Source organism: Lampris incognitus, unplaced genomic scaffold (assembly GCF_029633865.1).
Source record: "Lampris incognitus isolate fLamInc1 unplaced genomic scaffold, fLamInc1.hap2 scaffold_138, whole genome shotgun sequence".
Lineage (NCBI taxonomy): Eukaryota > Metazoa > Chordata > Actinopteri > Lampriformes > Lampridae > Lampris > Lampris incognitus.
Window position 1 is genome coordinate 10,049 of NW_026611107.1, and position 24,772 is coordinate 34,820.

Below are 24,772 nucleotides of genomic sequence, written 5' to 3' on the forward strand. Positions count from 1 at the left end.
ATGTTCCCACTGTCATTGTTATCAACATCCACATCACTATCAGTAACAGGTACTTTCATATTGCCCTCAGTAACATTCTCCCCAGGGTGCTCTAGACCCTCACTAGCACCTACTTCACTCTTATCAACCTTCTGCAACCTAGAATGATGAACCCTGACATAGGTCCCACCATGGTGTACAAAGATCACCACCCCATCTTGTCGTATCACGACTCCAGGACCTTTCCACTCAACACAGTCTGTCCTTTTGTAGAACACCTTGTCCCCAGTTTCATACTTCTCATCTGTTTGACGAAGTTGCTTTCGTAGAGCTCTTCTGATTCTCTCTGAGCACTCTGCCTCTATGAAAGCTTTCCTTACTGCATGTAATGCTGTTATGTGCTGTCCCACCCATGCACTCATAGTAGTTCCCTCCAAAGCAGGTGGCTGATCCACTAACACAGAGGGAAGGTTCGGATTCTGTCCAAACACCAGCTGATGTGGGCTGAAGCCATGTACGTTCTGCACTGTGTTCTTTGCCATGAGTGCCCAATCCAGTGCAGTTTTCCAGTCAACTCCGTTGTCAAGTTTTACCTTCAGTATTATCTCTGAGCATTTGGTTATGGCGTTCCAGCAAGCCATTGCTCCATGGACTATAGCCAGCAGTCGTCTTTATCTCGATGTTGAAGTTCTCTGCCATGTCTCTTATTTCCTCGTTGTTGAACTCGCCACCGTTGTCGCTGAAGAGACGCTCCGGTGGACCATGGACACTGATCCAGGAATGTCCAAAGCATTTCACTATCACACTTGGTTTCTTTGAGGTCACAATGCCACCCGCACTGAAGCGTGTGAAGTGATCGATAATGTGCAGGTACCACACATTCGGTTCTAGCTCATGTAAATCTACTGCCACAGTCTCATTGTATCGGGAGGCCATGGGCAGACCCAACAGCAGGCTTGGGCTTAGGCTTAGGCTTGCTGTACTTAAGACAAATCTCACATTTTCCTACTATCTCCTCTAGAATAGCAGTGCTCTCGTTATCAGAGTTTCCAGCACTTATCAGCAGCTTCTTCAGTTTGTCAACTGATGCATGTCCGAATTGCTTGTGAAGTTTCAGTAAAGCTTTGTGTTTTTGTTCCTTAGTCATATTCTCTGTGATGGCCAGGACCACATTCTCATATGTATCGCATGGTGACTCATTATCCATTATGTTCAGACAGTAGTATCCTAAGGAGGTCATCTTCAGAGCTATCGGTTGCCGAAACATTATTGCTGTATCGTTCTCCAAGTTCAGCACAGCTCCTGCTCTCTTTAGCGACGTTTTACTCAGCAGTAAAGGGATGTCAGATGGGACCACTTCTGTGTCTACAGCATTTTGTTTCTCCTATCTTGGCTGGTATCTTGACCTTTTTTGTCGAATGTACAACTCGCCCATCCCCAAACTTGAAAGGCTTGCTACTCTCTGTGTTAACTATTTTCTGTACTTCTTTCTCATTTAGTCCCCCTACATAGTTATTCAGCCATTTTTCACCACAGACAGTCCTTGTGCATGCCGTGTCAATGACAGCTGATCCCAGAGCCTCAACCATGAATATTTCCGTATCCGATTCCTTAGAAAACAGCGTTATATTACACTCATCAGGTTCTTCTGTGCATTTATTTTCTTCTGTTATCTTTACGTGTTCTTTCTTATGTGGGCAATCTTTCACCCAGTGGAATGTGCTTTGACAAATCCCACACTTTGTTCGTCTTCCGTACTTGGCAAGTGGATTTGTGCCTGCGAGTGGTCCTCTAGCTTGCACACTTTGGGTTCGTGGGTGCGGTTTTCTTTGATCTGTGTAGTAGGCTGCATCCTGACTCACGTTAATGGCTCCCGCCTTCTGCTCATGTTTTTCTCCGAATATGCGTTTCAGTGCTGACTTCATATAATCAAAAGTGTGCTTACCACATGCAGTCAATGCCAGTTGCTTGTCTTTCACATCAAGACTTGCTGTATCCAGTAGTTTAAACGCCAAAACAGCGTCGGGCAGAACCATCTCGAATTTACAGATCCTGTTGTATTTCTGTTCAAAATCAACAATAAAGTCCACCATCGAGACGCCATTTTCCCTCGATATTCGATCAAACTCAGAATAGGCTTCGTAAGCCCGTTCCTTCTCTTCTCTCAAAAAAATCTTGTCAAGTTCCCCAATCAAAGTGGTCATTCCATCATCCTTATTTAGATCATCCACATTTATTCCTAAAGCAGTATCCCTCGCTCTACCTGTCAACGATAGAGCCACAGCCAACGCTTGCTTTTTCTTGTCCAAGTTCGTCACCCGTCTCCATATTTCCACTTAATTTTTCCAGTTTTCATACGGCTTCTTTTCGTCAAATCCAGGAGGGAATGGAGGGGGGGATGGAGGGAGGAATGGAGGGAGGGAATGGAGGGGGGAATGGAGGGAGGGAATGGAGGGGGGAATGGAGGGGGCGGATGGAGGGAGGAATGGAGGGGGGAATGGAAGGAGGAGGGAATGGAGGGGGGGATGGAGGGGGGACTGGAGGGGGGGATGGAGGGGAAGGGAATGGAGGGGGGGGTGGAGGGAGGAATGGAGGGGGGAATGAAGGGGGGGATGGAGGGGGGAGGGAATGGAGGGGGGGATGGAGGGAGGAATGGAGGGAGGGAATGGAGGGGGGAATGGAGGGGGGATGGAGGGAGGAATGGAAGGGGGAATGGAGGGGGGGATGGAGGGAGGAATGGAGGGAGGAATGGAGGGGGGAATGGAGGGGGGGATGGAGGGGGGGATGGAGGGAGGAATGGAGGGGGGAATGGAGGGGGGAATGGAAGGAGGAGGGAATGGAGGGGGGAATAGAGGGGGGAGGGAATGGAGGGGGGGATGGAGGGGGGAGGGAATGGAGGGAGGGATGGAGGGGGGGATGGAGGGGGGAGGGAATGGAGGGGGAATGGAGGGGGGAGGGAATGGAGGGAGGGATGGAGGGGGGAATGGAGGGGGGGATGGAGGGAGGAATGAAGGGGGGGAATGGAGGGGGGTGATGGAGGGGGTAATGGAGGGGGGGAATGGAGGGGGGATGGAGGGGGGGATGGAGGGGGGAGGGAATGGAGGGGTGGATGGAGGGGGGAATGGAGGGGGGAATGGAGGGGGGGATGGAGGGAGGAATGGAGGGGGGGATGGAGGGGGGAATGGAAGGAGGAGGGAATGGAGGGGGGAATAGAGGGGGGAGGAAATGGAGGGGGGGATGGAGGGGGGAATGGAGGGGGGGAATGGAGGGGGGGATGGAGGGAGGAATGGAGGGGGGGATGGAGGGGGGAGGGAATGGAGGGAGGAATGGAGGGGGGAATGGAGGGGGGAATGGAAGGAGGAGGGAATGGAGGGAGGAATAGAGGGGGGAGGGAATGGAGGGGGGGATGGAGGGGGGAGGGAATGGAGGGAGGGATGGAGGGGGGGATGGAGGGGGGAGGGAATGGAGGGGGGAATGGAGGGGGGAGGGAATGGAGGGAGGAATGGAGGGGGGAATGGAGGGAGGAATGGAGGGGGGAATGGAGGGGGGGAATGGAGGGGGGAGGGAATGGAGGGGGGGATGGAGGGGGGGAATGGAGGGGGGATGGAGGGAGGGAATGGAGGGGGGGATGGAGGGGGGAGGGAATGGAGGGGGGAATGGAGGGGGGAGGGAATGGAGGGGGAGAGGGAGGGGGGAGGGAATGGAGGGGGGATGGAGGGGGAGGGAATGGAGGGGGGATGGAGGGGGGAGGGAGTGGAGGGGGGGATAGAGGGGGATATGGAGGGGGGAATGGAGGGGGGAGGGAATGGAGGGAGGGGGGAATGGAGGGGGGAATGGAGGGAGGAATGGAGGGGGGGAATGGAGGGGGGAGGGAATGGAGGGAATGTGGGGTGAGGGAGAAAGATGGGCAGTAAACTTAATTCAGAAATATCACCAAAAAAGTTGCATGTTCTAAATTAATGTGAACCCTGGGGCTGAGGAAGGGTCGTCAGGCTCACTAGGACACCCCTCACTAGTGAGCCGGGTCTTTTTGGGTGAGTCGGGCAGGCCTTGATGTAGTGGCCCGACCTCCCGCAGTAGAGGCAGAGGTGGCCACTCATCCTCTGCTCCCTAACCTCCAGCAGGAGCCGTGACCGACCCAACTGCATTGGCTCCTCCTCCGGCCTGGATCCAGAAGCCACCCAGGGTTGCGAGGGGGAGTGTGAGGGTGGAGAGAGCCCACGGGACGCTGACCCAGGGAAGGCACCGGTAGAACGGACGGGGGTTGGTCTATGGGAGGGGCCAGCGCGCGGGGCGCGTTCCTGGCGCCGCTCCCGCAGCCGTTCGTCCATCTGGAGGGCGAGGGTGACGAGCTCGTTGAAGGAGGCAGGGCGGTCCCGAACGATGAGATCTTTGATGGGGTCGCTCAGCCCCCTCCTGTACGCGCTCTTGAGCGCAGTGTCATCCCACCCACTGTCTGCCGCGAGTATCCTTACCTCCAAGGAATAATCTGCCACCGACCTGGCTCCCTGTTGGATGGAATGGAGGCGGCCGGCAGCGTCCTGCCCGTCAGCTGGGTGGTCGAACACCAGATTGAACTCGCGGCGGAAGGCACAATAGTCCGAGGCGAGCTGCTCGGTATGGCCTACCGCCGCTATGGCCCAGCTGAGGGCTTTGCCGGTGAGGAGGGACATGACAAGGGCTACCTTGGTCTCTCCTGTCCTATACCTGGCTGGCTGGTGTTTGAACAGGAGCTCACACTGACCAAGGAAACCCCTGCACAGCTCGAACTCCCCACCGAAGGCCTTCGGGCAGGGGAGGTTAGGCTCGCACCGGGGGTCCAGTGGGGGTTGACTCGGAGGAGGGGGAACGTCGGGACCAGGAACGGGGAAACCGAAGGCCGAGCTGGGGGCAGAGACCGAGGCCAGGGCAGGGTGGTCACTCATCCTGGAGACCGCTGTGGAGAGTGCAGCGATCTGCGCGGTGAGGGCATCTAACGCGCTCGTCGCGGCCTGGGAGCCGGACTGAAGATCGCTGACCTCTCCGGTGACACGGGTGAAGGCAGTAGTAAGCTCTGAGCGGAGAGAGGCAAGTTGGCAACTGTGACTTCTTACTACTGCCTCTAGGGGGACGGGGCTCTGGGGCGTCACAGGGACCGTCCGCTCCTTGGGTTTGCCTGGGTCCATAATGGCTCCGATGTTCTGTTGTGCTCGCGCACCAGAACCTGACCCGTATGGCGAAACCCAAGACAGACAGACACGAGATGACTTCTAAATCTACAAAGGGGGGTTTTATTGTGGGAGAGAAATGTATGGTGAAAAAGGCGTTCTGTTAGTGGGATGTGTGAATAAACTATGTGTGGTGTCCCGTGGTTTGCCTGTATAACTATGTGTGAGTGTTTTTAGCCTATGTGTGGTGCGGTATGTAAATGACCAGGAGGTGTTGAAAAAATGTGCGTGTACCTGGCAAGAAAGTCCAGTCCGTGATCCAAGAGGGGTTGTCCGAGAAAGTCCAGGTCCGAGATCCGGGAAGTCGAGTCCGAAGGGAGGGGTACAGATAGAGGGACAAGGGGGGAGATCGCAGGAGAGGTCCGGGGAGAAAACGTGAAGGTCGCTGGGGACGAGGGAGACACGGGGAGCCGTGGAAATCGCGGAGGGAGAGTCTTGGGAGGAAACAGAGACACGAAGATAAGACACTGGGGAATAAACAGAATGCAAGGAACGCTGGAGGGCTTGTCAGAACTGTACCGCAGGGTTCAGTAGGTCGAAGCACAGAGAGACGTTCTGGGAGGCTTCTTGTAGAAGGCTGCCTGAATGCCACAGGTGTGCCTGATGGATGATGGCAAACACCTGGTGCAGTGCAGCGCTCGTCTCCTCAGAGCGCGAGCCGAGCGCTCGGATGTTTCCGGCACGTCCGAGCTGGGGGAGTGGCTTGAACGTGCCGGGGAGGCAGGTCGGGGCGGTGTAACCACAACACTCACCTCTGCAAACATTTCCTGACCGGCCTGCAGGACGGAGTTAGGAAAGCCATAGAAACACACTGCGTAGGATACGGAAAGAGACGACTGGAAGACTTGCTGAGACATGCTGATCATGCCCACGATCAAATGCAGAAAAAGGAAGAAGAACAGAAGGCAAGGCAGGCTCAGGACAAACATCGCACCTCTCTCTCTCTCCTCCATGGTGCCGCAGTGGCTTCCTTCACCCTACTAACCTGTGCAACAGGACAGACCCGGGGACCGTTCACGATGTCAGAACCCGTGACAACACGCCCAGCCCAGCGGCCCCCAACCGGGTGACGACTGCTGCTTCACATGTGGCAAGCCCGGTCACTGGGCTGAAGACTGTCCACTCCGTCAAGGGCATCAACCAAAGGCGCGGAAGAGGCCGAGGATGGAACAACGGACCTCACAACCAGTGGGCCCCACGGGGAGGCTCATACCGGGGTTCGGACTGACAGGCGACACGGGAGGAGGAGGTGGGGGTCCTGGACACATCTGCTGCCACATCAGGTCGTATGAATGCACAGACACAACCAAATACACTGATTTGCAATGAAGACTCTGCTTTGCTGTTAGCTTCCCCAGTTGGACAGTATGTATCTCATGAGCTAGCTTTCCGAAAACTGCCAATGATAACCTTGCGTCTTGCAAATGCTGAGCTGCCTTTCTTGTTAGACACGGAGCCACACGAACGGTGGTGAGAACCGCCTATCGGCCGGCCACGGTTAACACGGAGCGGCCAAACGGTCCTCTCCACTGTTGCGAGTGGTACGTGTGTCACGGAGCCATTATCCGTTCCTGTGCGCTTGTTTGCCTGGATGACAGCTCATCAACAAAATTGCCTGTTTTAATTTCTGATAACTGCCCATTTAATTTGCTGGATGGAGATGGCATGATCCAACTGGGCATCTCTGTTGTTTCCACCTCATCAGGGCTGTACATCACTTCGTTACCAGCAGCGAATATTTTTTTGCATACACATAACCCCGCCCTCCCTCTACGGGTCTACATGTGGGCTCCTACCGCCTCCCAATACACACAGTGGCTCTGCTCCCTTGCTCACATACCACAACAGGGGACGCATTGACCTACATGACAGCGGACAACCTACACTGCACCGCTCATGTCACGTGTACATTAGACAACGACCAAACTGCGTTGTTTTCGGTTGATGAGCCGGTCCCGCACGTCTCCTTGGTAAAACCACGGGGTTCCCAGTGGACAGATACGGGTCCACTCGCGCGACAAGCTTCTCTGGCGTCAGATTGGCTTCCCGCCGACTCTTCACGCGACTGGTCCCCCTCACTAAAATTATACCGGGTAGACGTCAGCGCCACCGTTGCGGTGACGTCACGAATGTTGGCTCTGTCCGCCCCCTCACCGTCAGTGACTGAGGCCCATACACTGGCACACACACACACACTGCACTTGCTCCGCAGCTTCACAACATCCCCTCCCATCTTTGGGCTGACGGGAAATAGGATGTAGGTCTCATACGTAATTGTGAGCCCGTCATCATTACCCCGAAATCCGACTTCCGTCCCCACCAACCTCAGTACCCTTTGAAACCGGAAGCGGTTAATGGCATCTGCCCTGTATTCAATGCCTTGCGTGTCAAGGGCATAATTGTCCCTTGGCCCACCTCCCCGGTTTCCACTCCCATCTTCCCCGTGAAGAAGATACGCCCACTGAATGGAGGTTCGTTCAAGACCTTCAGGCAGTAAATGCAGCTGTCAGGGCCCGCACGCCCTGCGTCCCCAATCCCTACACCCTTATGTCTCAGGTTCCCCCTTCTGCACGGCGGTTTACCGTTGTGGACCTTGCCAACGCTTTCTTCAGCGTCCCTGTTCTGGTTTGCCTTCCTATTTGACGGTCGGCCTTACACATGGACAAGGCTGTGTCAGGGCTATTGTGAAAGCCCCACGATCTACAACGGGGCGCTTCGAGACAGCCTTAGCACACTTACGCTGACGCGCGGCTCAACCCTATGGCAGTACGTCGACGACCTCCTGCTTTGTGCCCCCACCACAACGCAGTGCAGCTGTGACTCGGTCTCTCTCTTACGCCATCTGGCCCAAGAAGGTCACCAAGCTACTCTCTCCAAACTCCAATTTTGTCAACAACACGTCACTTTCCTCGGACACACGGTCCTATAACTCTAACCCGAACCCGTCTCTGGAAAAGACACACTGTCCCCTTTTGTCTTTTTTTTTCTTTTTTTCTCCCCCTTTCTTTTTTTTTCTGTCTATGGGGAGGGCGCGCGTTTGCCGGATGTCGCGTCACGTTTCCCGTGACAACGGCGTGGGGGGCCGCCTTTTGTGGAGAGCGTGACATCTACCGGAAGTGGTGTCATATTTCCCAGTATATATTAAGAGGCGGAGCCTCATTCTCTCTTTTCGATGGAGTCCGGCACAGAGCTACGTCGCCCGCTGTTCGGTGAGTTGGATTAATGTTGGCTATTTTTCCGATTGTTAATTTGATTTTTACGAGCCTTAGAAGGCCACCGAGATGCCGCCCGGTCATGAAAAGTCTAAGCCCTCGCCTGAAGAAGGTTCCATAAAACCGAAACGTCGCGCGACTTTCGTTGGTGGGGGACTGTGGCCGCCATCTAAACATCTTGTTTGATGGACAGTGTACAAGGTTAATTCCAATTTATTTGGGAATGCAGATTTAAATTTCTAACCTATTGTAAACGTTTGAACTACAAACGTTTGGACTGACACAGATTTACTATCTGTCGCAATTGTTGAGATTTAGCGGCGTTGTGAACGCCACCCATAAATGACGAGATGACACAAATGTTCGTTGACAATGTATTTCCTCCTGTACACAAGATAACATTAGCTGTTTCCAAACTGTACATGAGCTAACATAAGCTGGTCGTTTGGTTGACTGATACACGGCTAGCTGTACACACAGCTTGCTGAACAACAGCGTGCTGAATGACGTGATGCTGACCACAGCTGTGGGACCATACACTGGCTGTACACGTGCTGTACACGTGCAGTACTGAGCTGTGATGATGCTGGTTCTACAACGTTTCCACTTTATCGCATTTAAATTAACCGTTTCCACTTTATCGCATTTAATTAACTCTTGTATTTTTCGGGAGCTCAACTCCATGCAACCATGTGCTTCGTTTATTTCCACCGTTCAGAATCGCCTGCGCTGCATGATGACGTCATCTATGCGCCTCATATTACTGAGATTGGTGCCTCCATGGCTCCACCTGCTGGCCAGGCGGTCATACAATCATCCAATCTACTGTACATAACGTACACCTATTATGCCAGCGCCTGACGAGTGGCCGGATGGGGGGTACCCTTTCCCCTGGCTTAACCCCAATCTTAACCTTAAACCCGAATTCTGCCAGGTAACCCTAGTTGTGACTTGAACCCTGGAAAGGTAACAAGAAGCCCTAGTTGAGGTTTTAACCCTTGAGGGATAAGATAGAAAAAGACACACAATTTTTTTTTCTTTAAATGGCGGGGGGGAACGAGAAGGGCCGCCTTTTCCGGAGAGCTTGTCGTCTACCGGAAGTGGTGTCATATTTCCCAGTATATATTTAGAGGCGGAGCCTCATTCTCTCTTTTCGTCGGAGTCCGGCACAGAGCTACGTCGCCCGCTGTTCGGTGAGTTGGATTATTGTTGGCTATTTTTTCGATTGTTAATTTGATTTTTACGAGCCTTAGAAGGCCACCGAGATGCCGCCCGGTCGTGAAAAGTCTAAGCCCTCGCCTGAAGAAGGTTCCATAAAACCGAAACGTCGCGCGACTTTCGTTGGTGGTGGACTGTGGCCGCCATCTAAACATCTTGTTTGATGGACAGTGTACAAGGTTAATTCCAATTTATTTGGGAATGCAGATTTAAATTTCTAACCTATTGTAAACGTTTGAACTACAAACGTTTGGACTGACACAGATTTACTATCTGTCGCAATTGTTGAGATTTAGCGGCGTTGTGAACGCCACCCATAAATGACGAGATGACACAAATGTTCGTTGACAATGTATTTCCTCCTGTACACAAGATAACATTAGCTGTTTCCAAACTGTACATGAGCTAACATAAGCTGGTCGTTTGGTTGACTGATACACGGCTAGCTGTACACACAGCTTGCTGAACAACAGCGTGCTGAATGACGTGATGCTGACCACAGCTGTGGGACCATACACTGGCTGTACACGTGCTGTACACGTGCAGTACTGAGCTGTGATGATGCTGGTTCTACAACGTTTCCACTTTATCGCATTTAAATTAACCGTTTCCACTTTATCGCATTTAATTAACTCTTGTATTTTTCGGGAGCTCAACTCCATGCAACCATGTGCTTCGTTTATTTCCACCGTTCAGAATCGCCTGCGCTGCATGATGACGTCATCTATGCGCCTCATATTACTGAGATTGGTGCCTCCATGGCTCCACCTGCTGGCCAGGCGGTCATACAATCATCCAATCTACTGTACATAACGTACACCTATTATGCCAGCGCCTGACGAGTGGCCGGATGGGGGGGTACCCTTTCCCCTGGCTTAACCCCAATCTTAACCTTAAACCCGAATTCTGCCAGGTAACCCTAGTTGTGACTTGAACCCTGGAAAGGTAACAAGAAGCCCTAGTTGAGGTTTTAACCCTTGAGGGATAAGATAGAAAAAGACACACAATTTTTTTTTCTTTAAATGGCGGGGGGGAACGAGAAGACCGCCTATTCTGTCCTACGTATTTGTGTCCATGTATAGACAGGCGGACAGATAGCCAACATGAAGAATCCCAAAGAAATACAGAGTCCCAGTCCAAGTTGAGGAACTTTACTGAAGAACTTTGAGAATTCAAACCTTTTTGTAAAACTGTATAGGGGGGCAATACAGAGAAAGAATGTTTCAATAAACATTGCATAAATTATAAAATGTTATCACATGTCTATGACATAACTACATAACATATGTAAATAACTGCACATGACTGCATGTAAATAATAATTGTAGGCTACATAACTGCATGTAAATAGCTGCACATAACCTAGGAATGACGAAATCACACATGAATTATGAATGACTTATGAACTAATTGTAAATAATGTACATATGACATAGATCTACTACTTTCGGCTGCTCCCGTTAGGGGTCGCCACAGCGGATCATCCGTTTCCATTTCTTCCTGTCTTCTGCGTCTTCCTCTGTCACACCAGCCACCTGCATGTCTTCCCTCACCACATCCATAAACCTCCTCTTTGGCCTTCCTCTTCTTCTCTTCCCTGGCAGCTCCATAATCAGCATCTCTCCTCCACACATGTCCAAGCCATCTCAATCTTGCCTCTCTTGCTTTGTCTCCAAACCGTCCGACTTGAGCGGTCCCTCTAATATAATCGTGCCTAATCCTGTGCTTCTTCGTCACTCCCAGTGAAAACCTTAGCGTCTTCAACTCTGCCACCTCCAGCTCCGCCTCCTGCTGTCTTTTCGTCAGTGCCACTGTCTCCAAACCATACAACGTAGCTGGTCTCACAACCATCTTGTAAACCTTCCCTTTAACTCTTGCTGGCACCCTTCTGTCGCAAATCACTCCTGACACTCTTCTCCGCCCTACCTGCACTCTCTTCTTCACCTCTCTCCTGCACTCCCCGTTACTTTGGACTGTTGACCCCAAGTATTTAAAGTCATATGCCTTCGTCACCTCCACTCGTGACCATTCCACTGTCTTCCCTCTCTTTCACACACAGGTATTCCGTCTTGCTCCTACTGACTTTCATTCCTCTTCCCTCCAGTGCATACCTCCACATCTCCAGGCTCTCCTCCACCTGCACCCTACTCTCGCCACAGATCACAATGTCATCCGCGAACATCATCGTCCATGGAGACTCCTGCCTGATCTCATCCGTCAACCTGTCCATCACCATTGCAAACAAGAAGGGGCTCAGAGCCGATTCTTGATGTAATCCCACCTCCACCTTGAACCCATCTGTCACCTCGCCACTGTCACACTTCCACGTGCATATCCTGCACCACTCCTACATACTTCTCGGCAACTCCCGGCTTCCTCATACAATACCACATCTCCTCTCTCGGCACCCTGGCTTATGCGTTCTCTAAATCTACAAAGACACAATGTAACTCCTTCTGGCCTTCTCTATACTTCTCCATCAACATTCTCAAAGCAAACATCGCATCTGTGGTGCTCTTTCGTGGCATGAAACCATACTGCCGCTCGCTAATCGTCACCTCTCCTCCTCTTAACCTAGCTTCGATTACTCTTTCCCAAATCTTCATGCTGTGGCTGATCAACTTTATACCTCTGTAGTTGCTACAGTTCTGCACATCGCCCTGGTTCTTGAAAATCGGTACCGGTATGCTTCTTCTCCACTCCTCAGGCATCCTCTCCCTTTCCAAGTTTGAGTTAAACAATCTAGTTAAAAACCCCACTGCCATCTCTCCTAAACATCTCCATGCCTCCACAGGTATGTCATCAGGACCAACTGCCTTGCCACTCTTCATCCTCTTCATAGCTGCCCTCACGTCCTCCTTGCTAATCCACTGCACTTCCTGATTCACTATCCCCACATCATCCAACCTGCTCTCTCTCTCTCATTTTCTTCATTCATCAGCCCCCCAATGTACTCCTTCCACCTTCTCAGCACACTCTCTTCGCTCGTCAGCACATTTCCATCTCTATCCTTCATCACCCTAAGCTGCTGCACATCCTTTGCAGCTCGGTCCCTCTGTCTAGCCAATCGGTACAAGTCCTTTTCTCCTTCCTTAGTGTCTAACCTGTCATACAACTCACCATACGCCTTTTGCCTTTGCCACCTCTCTTAGCTTTACGCTGTGTCTCCTTGTACTCCTGTCTACTTTCTTCATCTCTCTGACTATCCCATTTCTTCTTTGCCAACCTCTTCTTCTGTATACTTTGCTGTACTTCCTCACTCCACCACCAAGTCTCCTTGTCTTCCTTCCTCTGTCCTGCCGACACACCAAGTACCTTCCTAGCTGTCTCCCTCACTATTTCTGCAGTGGTTGCCCAGCCGTCCGGCAACTCTCCACTATCCACCCAGTGCCTGTCTTAACCCCTGCCTGAACTCCACACAACAGTTTTCCTTCTTCAACTTCCACCATTTGATCTTCGGCTCTGCCTTCACTCGCTTCCTCTTCTTGCTCCTCTAAAGTCAAGTTTTATTTTTATTTCAGTGAACTGAAACGTTTTTTTTTGTTTTTTTTTCTTCTCTTTTCACACCTGGTTTTAGTTCAGTTTTAGTGAACTACAATAACCTTGAGCTGGATCATGATCTGCTATTATAGACCATACTATACTGGTCTACCTGGGACTGCATCGTAGGTGAGGTCTGTTTGGGTCATGCTCAGGTCCCACAGTGTCTATAGAGAGAAGAAGATGACAGTTAAGATACAAATGGGGCACTTCCATCAGCCTCCACTGATTCCCAGGGCAAATTAGCATGCTTTTTAACAAAAGCTATCGCCGCATGCTACCCCAAAAATGAAAACGCGCACGCAGAGCACCAGCCTACTTAGCAAGTTGGCTAACGTTGATTAGGTAAAAGCTAACTTACACAGCGACGCTCAGCTTTACTTGTAACTTAACACAACAAAACAACAAAACGTCTAGTGCAGCAGCACGTCTAGTACTGTTACCTCTCCAGCGTCGCGGCTCCGAACCGTAGTTGGAAGCCTCCGGTGGGTGTCTCGCTAGTCTATTTAGCTTAGCCTGGCTCGTAGCTGGTAACAACTTCATAAAGAGTCCGGACCAACTCCGCGGTGGAGAACGGGCCGGCCACTGCACTGCACTGCAGTCCCATTTAACACACGGCAGCCTCCCTCCCTCCCTCCCTCCCTGTGATGCATACAAATCATCACTGGTAACGGTGGCTACCTTCCTATTTGTCGGCAAACTAGCGTCTCCGCGGCTGCGGCTACAAACAGAAAATACACAGACACACACACACACACACACACACACGGCTGCGTCTACATTACCCCCCCACACACACACACACAATACCCACTAAGCCCTCTCCTTAAAGGGGCAAGGCACAGCTTGCATCAAAACGTATATGATTAATACTCACACTTTATTAATCTTGTAGGATGTGCCAGTGCTGCCGTGTCCAGGCTGTCCGCGCGCGTTGTTTGTGGCGCTTGCTTGACAGTACAACCTCCGGGTCAGCAAAAACGACTGTAACAAGGGTGTACCGGGGGTCGCTGCTCAACACACACAGTCCGCACAACAGTCGCAAATAAATGACTGACATCATTTTTTATTTTTGTTTTGTTTTTGTTTGTTTTTTTTTTTTGGGGGGGGGGGGCAGGGGCTTCATATGCAATGGCTCCTCCCAGTGTAACGGGGCCAAATGGGTTGACATAAAATTAACATGATGATATTTCCACGTGGTCAAATAATGGACTTCTCAGCAAACCTTTCAGAGTTAGCAAGCAAGCTTTTAATGACCGCAAGCCAAGCTAGTCATAACAGTCACAAATTCGTTTTGGTCTCAGCTTGATCCTTTTCTTGGCCACAGAAGCGACCTTATCTATTTGCCTACTCTTTACCCTCATGGTGGGAAATAGCATGTTGTCTAATCAACTTCTCTCGTAACGTCCCCATCACCTTGCACCGCATCCCCGCTATCTGTAACAGATATGCCCGTTTTTAACGTGTTCAATAGCCCACAACATAACCAAAACATCGACATTTCAGTTGCATCGTGGGTAACATGCAAATGAACTTGGAGCAGGAACACTCTAGTTGAATTCGCCACACTACCTCCTTCCTTGAAAGACCAACGTCCCGTTGGCCTAACCCAAATCCCATGTGGATGGGTCCATCCACCATGAGGGTTTCTTCCGCCGAGCACCTCTCCCATCCCGGGCTGCTCCTTGCCGCGGGCTGCTGATGGATGACGGGGGCGGCTCTGCATCCGCTGGGTCTGAGCCCCCACCGTCGACTTCGACGTCACCGCTGTTTCCATTCCTGGCCAGGGAGGGCAGCTCTGTAAACCCAGTGTCCCCGCCCCCTCCCTGGCCCAAAACAAGATGCTCTAATGGTAGCTCCTTGCTGACATCCAGGGAGGTTGGCTTTGATCCAGCAGTGTCCTTACCCCCTCCCTGGACCCCGGTAGCCTGGTCTGTACTAAGTAAGGTGCGAGGCGATCTTGGTGAAGGATGACTATCCGAGGGCGGCTGTGGAGCTTCACTCTATAGATGACCTCTGAGATCCTCTTCAGGATGAGGCAGGGCCCCTCCCAGTTGCTGTTCAGCTTTGGGGACCGTCCCTTCGTTCGCCGTGGGTTATACACCCATACGTTGTCCCCCTGCTGGTACTCTTTGCGGTGGCAACGTACATCATAGGCTCTCTTCTGCCTTTCCCCTGCAGAAGCCATATTCTCTGGAGCCAGCTGATGAGGAGCCTCCATCCGGTCCTGTAGTGCGTCTACATAGTCCTGGCCCGGCGGCACTCGTACTGGTGGGTTTGGCGGCTTGCCAAAGACCAGATCCACAGGCGTCTGTAGCTCCCGAGCAAACATCAGTGCAGCTGGTTGTAGTGATATAAATGCCATGTATATCCACTGGAACTACACTAGGTGTTATGTACTACCCGGACTGTTATTATGGTTACACCACTACCACGTATGGTTATTACGTCTGCCTACTGAGCCACGATTAATCCTGAGTTCTCTAACCCGGTGTGATCATTGATCCTCGACCAATACTACCCCAAGTATTACTTCACCCGCCAGTGAAAAAGGGGTTACATAAGTTTCACTGTTTGCATCCACACAGTAAAAAGTGATCATATGCTGCCATTCAATTAAAGCGTGTTTTTTATTTGATTGGACCCGATATAATTGTATTTATGATATTTTGGGTCTATATATGTATTAAACTCACTTTAATTCAATGGAAATCAGGGCCTCATTGGTTCAATGTATTTGACTGACTTAAAACCAAAGACTATTTTTCCATCCAGTATGTCACGTGACTACTGACGTAGCCAAACTTTGGTTCTCAAAATCTCTTGATTTTATGCCATTTTTCTTTTCACTGCTTGGAGCCCTGAGGAGAAGTCAAGTTCACGGCCAACTTGTGCCAAGTGCCAATTTCTCGGTAAGAAGTGAGCCGAAGCGCGAAAAACCCCAGTAAACATTGAATATCGACATGTTTTTGTAACATTTTGGCACACTCGGGTGTGATTTTTAAGTGACTGATTAAAGCTAATTATAACGTTATCGCACGTCAGTTTATACGTTCATAGCTAGCTAGCCTGGCTAGGAAACGACTAGCTAGCATAAGCTAGCTAACGTTTAGTTAGCGAATATTTTTTTTTTTTTAAAAGTTAGCGAATATTGCCACGTTATCACACCGACAACCAACCGAGCGATTGGCTACGCCTGACGTTAGAAGACAGACCTGCTGCTAGCTTCTATAAACGGGGCCTGCTAATTCTAGCTAGCCACACAGTCTCGCTTGCTTAATTCCGGTTTAACGTTAGCCGCTCACCTGCTTGCATAACGATATCGGAGATGTCTATATACATGTAACGTTACATCCAGATACATTTTAATGTGTGCGAATTTTCACTAGCTCACGTTAGCTTATGCTAGCTTGTCAGTCCCACGCCAAGGCAAATGCTATCTAGCTAGTTGGCTTGTTGAATTTTCTACTTGGAATCATTTAATATCGTCAGTTTCGATGCATGTGAGCCTAATGTTTATTGAACGATTATGCTCGTCACTATTAAGCACCCGTAAGCTAAGCAGCACAAGAGATTCACTTCTTGTACTAGCTAACGTTAGCTAGCACTAGCAACATTCGAGGCTCAGGCTACATGTGTAGGTAGGCCTCGTGCAGCACATTGTGAACGGCTCTTAGCTACAAACCGAGGCTTATGCTGCATGAATGCCCGGTGCGACACATGTGAACGGTGTTTGCTAAATCGCGGGCTGAAAGGGGTTGTTACTTCCAATGGGAAACGCTGGTAAGCCCCTTGTTATGTCTGCACACATCGACAGTGCTGCATTTGATTTGGTGCTGTTCTATTGTGCTGGGATCGCTTGGTGATGCCTGCGGGCTCTGGGTTGTTTGATCGGGTCTGCCTGTGATGCTGTGTCAGTCTAAATAAAGAATGCAACGTAGAGGTTGTGTCGAGCGACAGCGCTGTGTCCTGACGTGATTTCTCAATACAATATTGGCGACGAGGATGGCTGATATCTCTCTCCCACCACCTGCCCCCTTCCTGGCGTTACCTGGCGAGCCTCCGGTACCATGGACTCGCTGGCTACATAGTTTTGAAAATTACATCATCGCCTCAGGGCTCGACGACGTGAGCCAGGCTAGGAAGACGGCTCTGTTGCTACACTGCTTGGGAGCAGAGGGTCATCGTGTGCTCGGGACTCTGGGGAACGTCACAAACTTTGACGAAGCTGTGGGACTTATGAGCACCCATTTCGCTGCTCCACAGAGTGCCCTCCTTCGGCGATTTATATTCCGTCAGCGACACCAACTGCCTGGTGAGTCTGTGCGGCAGTACGTAGCTAATTTGCGAGGGCTAGCTAGCTCATGCAAGTTTGGCGCGCTTCAGGACGAGATGGTTCGCGACCAGCTAATCGAACACACCAACAACGCAAAGGTGCGTGAGACTCTCCTGCTGGAAAAAGACGATCTGCTGCTGTCCAGAGCAATTACCATCGCACTACAGGTTGAGGGAGCAGCTGAGTGTGCTGCTATGCTAAATACACAGCAAGTGGCCACCTCCAGTCAAGCTGCCAACGACTCCTCCCTCTACTCACGGCTGCCCCTCGGGACGCAACCCAGCCAGAGCGAGGCCGTCGTCGACGTAGAAGTCGCGTTCCACTAAGTGCTTGGCATCCATTCCGTGTTCCCTGGAGCTGTGTTCTGCTGCTCGGTGAAGTCCATAGATGGCGACAGCTGGGGATGGTGAGTTGCCGAATACGTGGACTTTCATGCGATACTCGGCAATCTCTCGGTTGGGGTCGTTGTTGTTGAACCACAGGAAACACAAGAAATCTCTGTTGTCTTCTCGAACGACGAAGCTGTGAAACATCTGCTCGATGTCCGCTATGACAGCCACTGTTTCTCTTCGGGAGCGCAGCAAGACTCCCAGCAAGCTGTTGTTCAGATCCGGGCCGGTAAGTAGCACGCACATCGTTCAGGGAGATGCCGTGATGTTGAGCGCTGGAATCGAAGACAACCCTGATCTTGTCTGGCTTTTGAGGGTGGTAGACGCTGAAGATAAGTAAGTACCAGCACTCACTTCCCTCCGGTAGTGGTGGGGCCAACTCAGCCTGGTCGCGATCAAAGATGTTTTGCATGAAGGTGTGACGAAGTCGGCTTTCATCTTAGGCTTTCTTTCCAGGGTGCGGCGGGGAGAGGTAAGTCTGCTGAGAGCTTGGTCTCGATTGTAAGGGAGCCGTCGACGAGGGGATCGGAATGGGAGAGGCGCCACCCAGCTGTTGGTGTCGTCCATCACCATCTCTCTGTCCATGAACTCCAGGAACAGACGATCTTCGATGGAAAGCCGCACTTTGTCGTCATCAGGGACTGGGGTGTCATGTTTGATGCTGTAAGGAGGAACCTTTCCTTGACCTGGAGACGGTTGGGGCACGGAGTGAGGAGAGATGGCCTTCCGTTTTCGAGCACGCTGGTGCGATAGGGAGTCACAGCTGCTGGCTTGTGGGCTGAACCCAGGCACACGTCCCCTGTAACCACCCAACCCAGGTCTAGACGTTGGGCATAGGGGGCGCTGGGAGGACCATTGCGTTGCTCCCTGACTTTGTGAACCTGAAGGATGTGGCGTCCCAGAAGTATCAGGATCTGGGCTTCAGGGTCCAGGCGAGGGATTCTGCGAGCGATGGACTTCAGGTGGCTGTGGTGCTGTGCAGCTTCTGGGGTCGGGATTTCTGACCGATGGTCAGGCATATGGTTGCACTCAATGAGTGTTGGAAGCAGCACACTTGTTTTTTCCATCCAACGACTACGCCAAGAACCCTGTGGCTCTTCTTCCAGATGTCTCGGTGACTCCTGCACATGTACGCAGGGTGTACGGTGAGTCTGAACCTCTGATTTGGATGAAGTAGAAGAAATCAGACCTCGCCAGAGATCTGTTGCTCTGGTCGTCCAGGACGATGTAGACGTTACTAGCTCTGTCTGGGTGTGCTGTGCATTTAGAGGTGACTGCTGGTGGAGGCGCCTCCTCTTCACTCTCCCCGCCATGCTCTGAGGTGGGGTCCTTGTCTTTTTTGTCCCGTGGAGGAGGTCCAGGGTGGAGCGCCGCTATGTGGTCATCGCTCTCACATTCGCTGCACTTCAAAGTTGCCTTACAGTTCTTCGCCAGGTGAGTTGTGGAGGAGAAACACCTGTAGCAGGCACCATTCTCTTTCAGAAAGGCTTTGCGCTCCTCAAGAGACTTGCTTCGAAAACCTCGACATTTCTTTAGAGGATGGCGCTTCTGATGGATGGGACATTGTTTCCCTTTGTCGCCAGGCTTGCTGCTCGAACTGCGTGACTGAGAAGCTGAGCGGTTTGTTGAGACCTCTGTCTTGTGGGTGGAGACATGCCTTTTGGCGTGTCTTGATTCCTTTTCTGATCGCTCATGTTTTGAGGACACTGTGGAGGACTTGTTGGACGTTTTCGATGGAGCTGAAGGGAGAGTAAAGCTGGGGTCATTTCTTCTGTGTGCCTCGCTGCAGATGAAGTCTGCGAAGAAGGTGAATGGGGGGGGGGGAGACATAGTGCTGCTCTTTGTACTGGGAACCCTTAGTTATCCACCTCTCTTGTAGACTGTGTGGCATCTTCTCAACGATCGGGTTGACACGCCTGGCGGTGTCCAGGTACGAGATCCCCGGCAGGTAGCCCTCACACGTAGCAGAGTCTAACTCCATCAGCAGGTCTCCCAGCTCCCTCAACTTTACGGGGTCTTTCTGAGCGATTTTTGGAAAGTTCTCTATCCTCTCGAAGAGCGCTCTCTCGATCACTTCAGGGGAGCACTCTTCTAGGCGTTCCCAGACATGTTGTAGGCCCACTACAGGGTCGGCGACGTGCACATAGCAAATCCTTTTAACGTGCTCTGAGAACTCTTTTCCTAACGACTTTGTCAAGAGGTCGAGCTCCTCGCTGGCAGTTAAGTTCAGTCCTTCAATGGCGTTGAAGAAACAGGACTTCCACGCCCAATAATTTTCTGGGCGCTCGTTGAACTGGATGAGACCGGAATTCACAAGCTCTCGGCGCACCAAGTAGCTCGCAATGTCATTCGTACCAGTCGTGTCATCACGATGTGGCTGCGGTGAGGCTCTGAGAGGAGAGTGGTGCAGCTGAGCAGGAGGAGGCTGAGAAGGGGAGAGCTGAGCAGGATGTTGGTGATGTATGTGGAGTACAAAATGTTCTCCATATGCACTCCGTATGTACTCTGTAGTTTTCCACTTGTCTGTGTGTATGAAACTTCTCACTCACTGCAGACACACATACCAATTGTTCTCATGCGTACCTTCCATGGGGCCACATAGCAACTGTTACTATGCTTGCCTCCCCGTTGCCGCATCCCAGGAACGGCCAGGTACAGCAAAAGACAAGTGCAACAGGCGTACAGACACTCACGAGGCACAGAACGTGATTTACGTAGATGTTTCCTTCATTCCTTTTTAAGATTACACCTTAGTTGACGCAGGAAACATAGTGTATGACGCGACGGACTGTTCTATAAAAAACCACTATCTCCAGCTCAGAGGCAGAGCATATCCTCATAGACGAACCTCTCTGTGGCCTTATGGCTCTCCATCTGCAGATGCATTAAAGATTCTCTGTTTGCTTCAATATTTGTCCCATGATTATTCTCCCCAGAGGTTGCTGGGGCAAGAGCCCATTAAAAGGATAAAGGAAAATCCACAACAATTTGGTGTCAGAAGCGGGATCTCACGTCGCTCCGCCAGACGGACAACCGGCTGACCGATCATCTCGGGACAAGGACATAGTCACCGATCTCCCAATAACCTCACCAGGTTTGAGAAGAAGAAAGGGAGAGGCGGGTGGTCCGTTTGGTCGGTGTCGCTGAGATCCCTCAGCAAAACCCTGGGAGATTCATCGCACGGGTAAGCAGAATTCTTTAAAGGATAAAATGATCATTTAAAACGCGTACTATTGAAACCAGATGAGGTCGTGCACTGACAATTAAGCGGCTGTTCACCCTCGGTCTCGCACTAATAGAAGTGGTCATTTGGTAGGATTAAGTGAATTTTGAGGGGAAAAAAAGAAAATAAAAGGGAAACAAGTGTTATGGCTCGCCCACCCCGCACCGTGGCCCGCCCACCCCACGCCGGCAGCCAATCGGCTCGTCAGGGCCGGGCTTAGTCATCAGGGCTGGGCTTAAGTTTGGTGGCCTCCCACGTGCCCGTTGTCAGTTCGTGTTGTTACCTCCCCGCAGTAGCGGCGACTCTCCTCTCACGGTCCTTTTCTCTACGAACTCATCCCAGCCCTTGGTTCATGTTTTTCCCTTGCAAGGTTTCCCCGTGGAAGTATCCTGCCTTGTTCCCGTTTGGATTACCCGCGAGTTTTTTTCCCCCTTGGACTTTCCGTTTTTTCCTTGTCGCTCATTGCCTTCCTATGTTTGAATAAAGTACGCCAGTTTTCGGCTAACCCCATCTCTGTCTGGTGTCGTGCGCTTGGGGTCTCCCACAAACTCTAACACACATGCTATTTTCATGAATTCCAGGTTCGTATCAGGCGCACCTGTTACCTATAGCATGCTATTCCCTGTAATTAAAACAAATATGTATCCCCCATAGACAAAGAAATGACCTGGATGATGCGATACCATGGCAATATTACCTGCAACTCACGGTTGTAGGTAATATTAATGTAACTAGTTATCGAAAAGAATACCGATGTTGGTTTTACTGAGCGGTTAATTGCTAAATGGTATAGCCTATACAGAATTTGGCAGACAAATGCTAACTAAGTCATGACAAAATAGCAGCCGAGAGAAGAAGAAGAAAAGTTGATGCTAGAATTGATCGGCCAGATGGAGGGGGGAGGGACCTCCGCTGCGCGCTCTGCTGTGATTCGTTGTTTTGTCATCAAATGCTCACAGCGAATCAACCAGTCACAGCAGCGTGTAGTTTCTGGCAGCTTTTTCAACATGGAGGAGGACTTCAGCTTATCTGATTGCAATCGCGCGAAATTCCGCGAATCAAATCTTTAAATATTCGGTCTGAACGTCAAGAAATGCGGTTACAACATCAGCGTGTCACAAAACATACATTTGTTTAACCATTTCGATAAAACTGCACTCGCACGAATCAAATGGTTAAATATTCAGCTGTTGGGCGTTAGTGCTTACCAACCATATGTATATATTTTGTTGTAGATCTTGGTCTTAAATTCCGATCCAAGTGGCATTAAAAAGGTCTTAAAAAGTCTTAAAATTAACTTAGTGAAACCTGCAGATACCCTGTTCTTAGGCATGGCTTCCTACTGTGTCGCTTGTTCGTTCCGGCATGTGCAACCTTTGACAAACCCCTTCGGGCCCTCATTGACTCTCATGCACCCGCCTCACAGGTCCTCTTGTGGACCCCAGAGGCAACTAAAGCCTTTGAGTGACTGAAAGTCCAGCTCCAAATCGCACCAACTCTTGGCTATCCGGAGCCCGCTCAAGCATTCACTCAAACTGTGGATGAGCGCAACGGCTGCATGATCTCCGTCCTCTTGCAGTCAGTCTCATGGGGGACTGCAAGCTGCGCCCTGTGGCTTACTTCTCCACCAAACTTGACCAGGTAGCGGCTGGCTTGCCTCGCTGCCTTCGAGCCGTCGCTGCTGCTGAAAAGGCTGTGATGGCCTCGCGAGACATCGTGGGGTACTCCGACGTTACTCTCCTGGTTCCCCATGCGGTCCCGCTCCTCCTACTTGAACAGAAAAGGTCACAGCTGTCCGCAGCCCGGTGGCTACGTTACAACACTGTGCTCCTTGACATGCCCACCATCACTGTCAAACGTTGCACTGTCCTTAACCCCGCCACCCTTCTTCCCTCACCAGACGATGGTGAACCACACGACTGCGTTGCAGCTGTCTCTGCTGTTTGTTCACCTCGGCCTGATCTCAGCTCCACTCCTCTTGCCAACCCTGACGTTGTCCTTTTTGTGGATGGGTCGGCTTCCCGCTGTCTTACCACCGGCCAATGTCAGGTTGGTTGGGCCGTTTGCTCTGCCTCCGCTTGCCTTAATTGCAGCTCGTTGCCCTCTCACCTCTCTGCACAGGCTGCTGAACTCACGGCCCTCTCTGCGGCCTGCGAGCTGGCAGCTGGCTGGTCTGTCACCATCTACACGGATTCACGCTACGGTTTCGGCGTGGACTTTGGTGCTCTCTGGCAACAGAGACAGTTTCTTACGTCTTCTGGTACTTATGTACATGCGCGTGCGACAAAGACACTCCAGAGCAGGGCTTAGTCCTTTTGAGATTGTCATGGGACGGCCTCCGACCATGGGAACGGGCCCTGCGCCGGGAGCTCTTCCCCAAACCGCTCTTTACGAGCATGCTATGCTACAGCACTGCTGTAATCTCTCCTCTGCTCTCTCCCAAGTCTCCCAAACAGGTGGCAGCTGCTCTCCCCACCCCAGCTGAGAAGGTTCTCCATTCCTACCTCCCCGGCGAATGGGTCGTCATCCGGTGTTTCCGGAGAAAGACCTGGCGATCCAACAGATGGGCGGGTCCATTTTCCCGGGACAACGGCATGGTTAGGGAACGTCTGTCCCGGGCGAAAGCACACGCCCACCGGAGGTGGTGTCATATTTCCCAGTGACGTATTTAGAGGCGGAGCTGTGGTTCACTCTCTCTTTTTACGAGGGACTCCGACAAAGAGGGACGTCGCCCCCCCGCTCGGTGAGTTGGACTAGTGTAAAGCTATTTGTAACCCCTTGTGCTTGGCAACGCCAAGCACATTTAAACAAGACAAAAGCCTAATGCTACCAGTTACTAAAGTGTTACAATACAAATCAATAGCGCAACAGGATCCTGAGTTCTCAGCGGTGGAATGGTGAGCTGGCTGAACCTCCTGTGTACTAGTAGGCTAGTGCCACTAATGACAATATTAGTGATAATTGATAATAGAAATAATTAACCAAGATAATAATCAATTTAGTAGCGCGGTGCCTCCACTGTGAAAATACTACACTTAGCTAAGGCTGGTGAATGGTATATCTTCCCAGAATGAAACAAACACGTGGTTAATGCAGATCTTATAACTCTGCTGTGTACTGAATTACTGTACAAGCTTATTACCAGCACTCTATAAGTAACCTAGGCTTTGCATATGCGGAAAATGAGCTGCCAATACACCCGAAATATAATTAATAATAATAGGATTTATTTGATAATAATGAGAGAGAGAGAGAGAGAGAGTACCACACGAGTGTAGTATTGCTGATTAAATAAACATTAATTGAAATTACACAGGGTGGGACAAGCGGTCACAATAAACAGGAAGAAAGTATCAAAAGAACACACAAATACCCAGCACTTTCCGTTGGGGCCCGTTGGTGCACATTAAAGCAGCTCTCTGAGCGGAGGGCAAGGCAGCCACCGCTACGATGCCCAGGCGACGAGATAAAAGTGTGCGTGTGTGTGTGAGTATAAATGAAATTTTCGGGTTACTCACAACCCATCGCCCCCTCGACCGGGAGGCTGTGTGCAGTCCAGAGGATGGAAGGCGTAGTGCTAGCCTAGCAGCTGGCAGGTGTCGGCTCCCCGGTAGCAGCCTCCACCCGCCGCAAGATGGCCAAAGGTTGCAATGTTCAAACAACCCTGG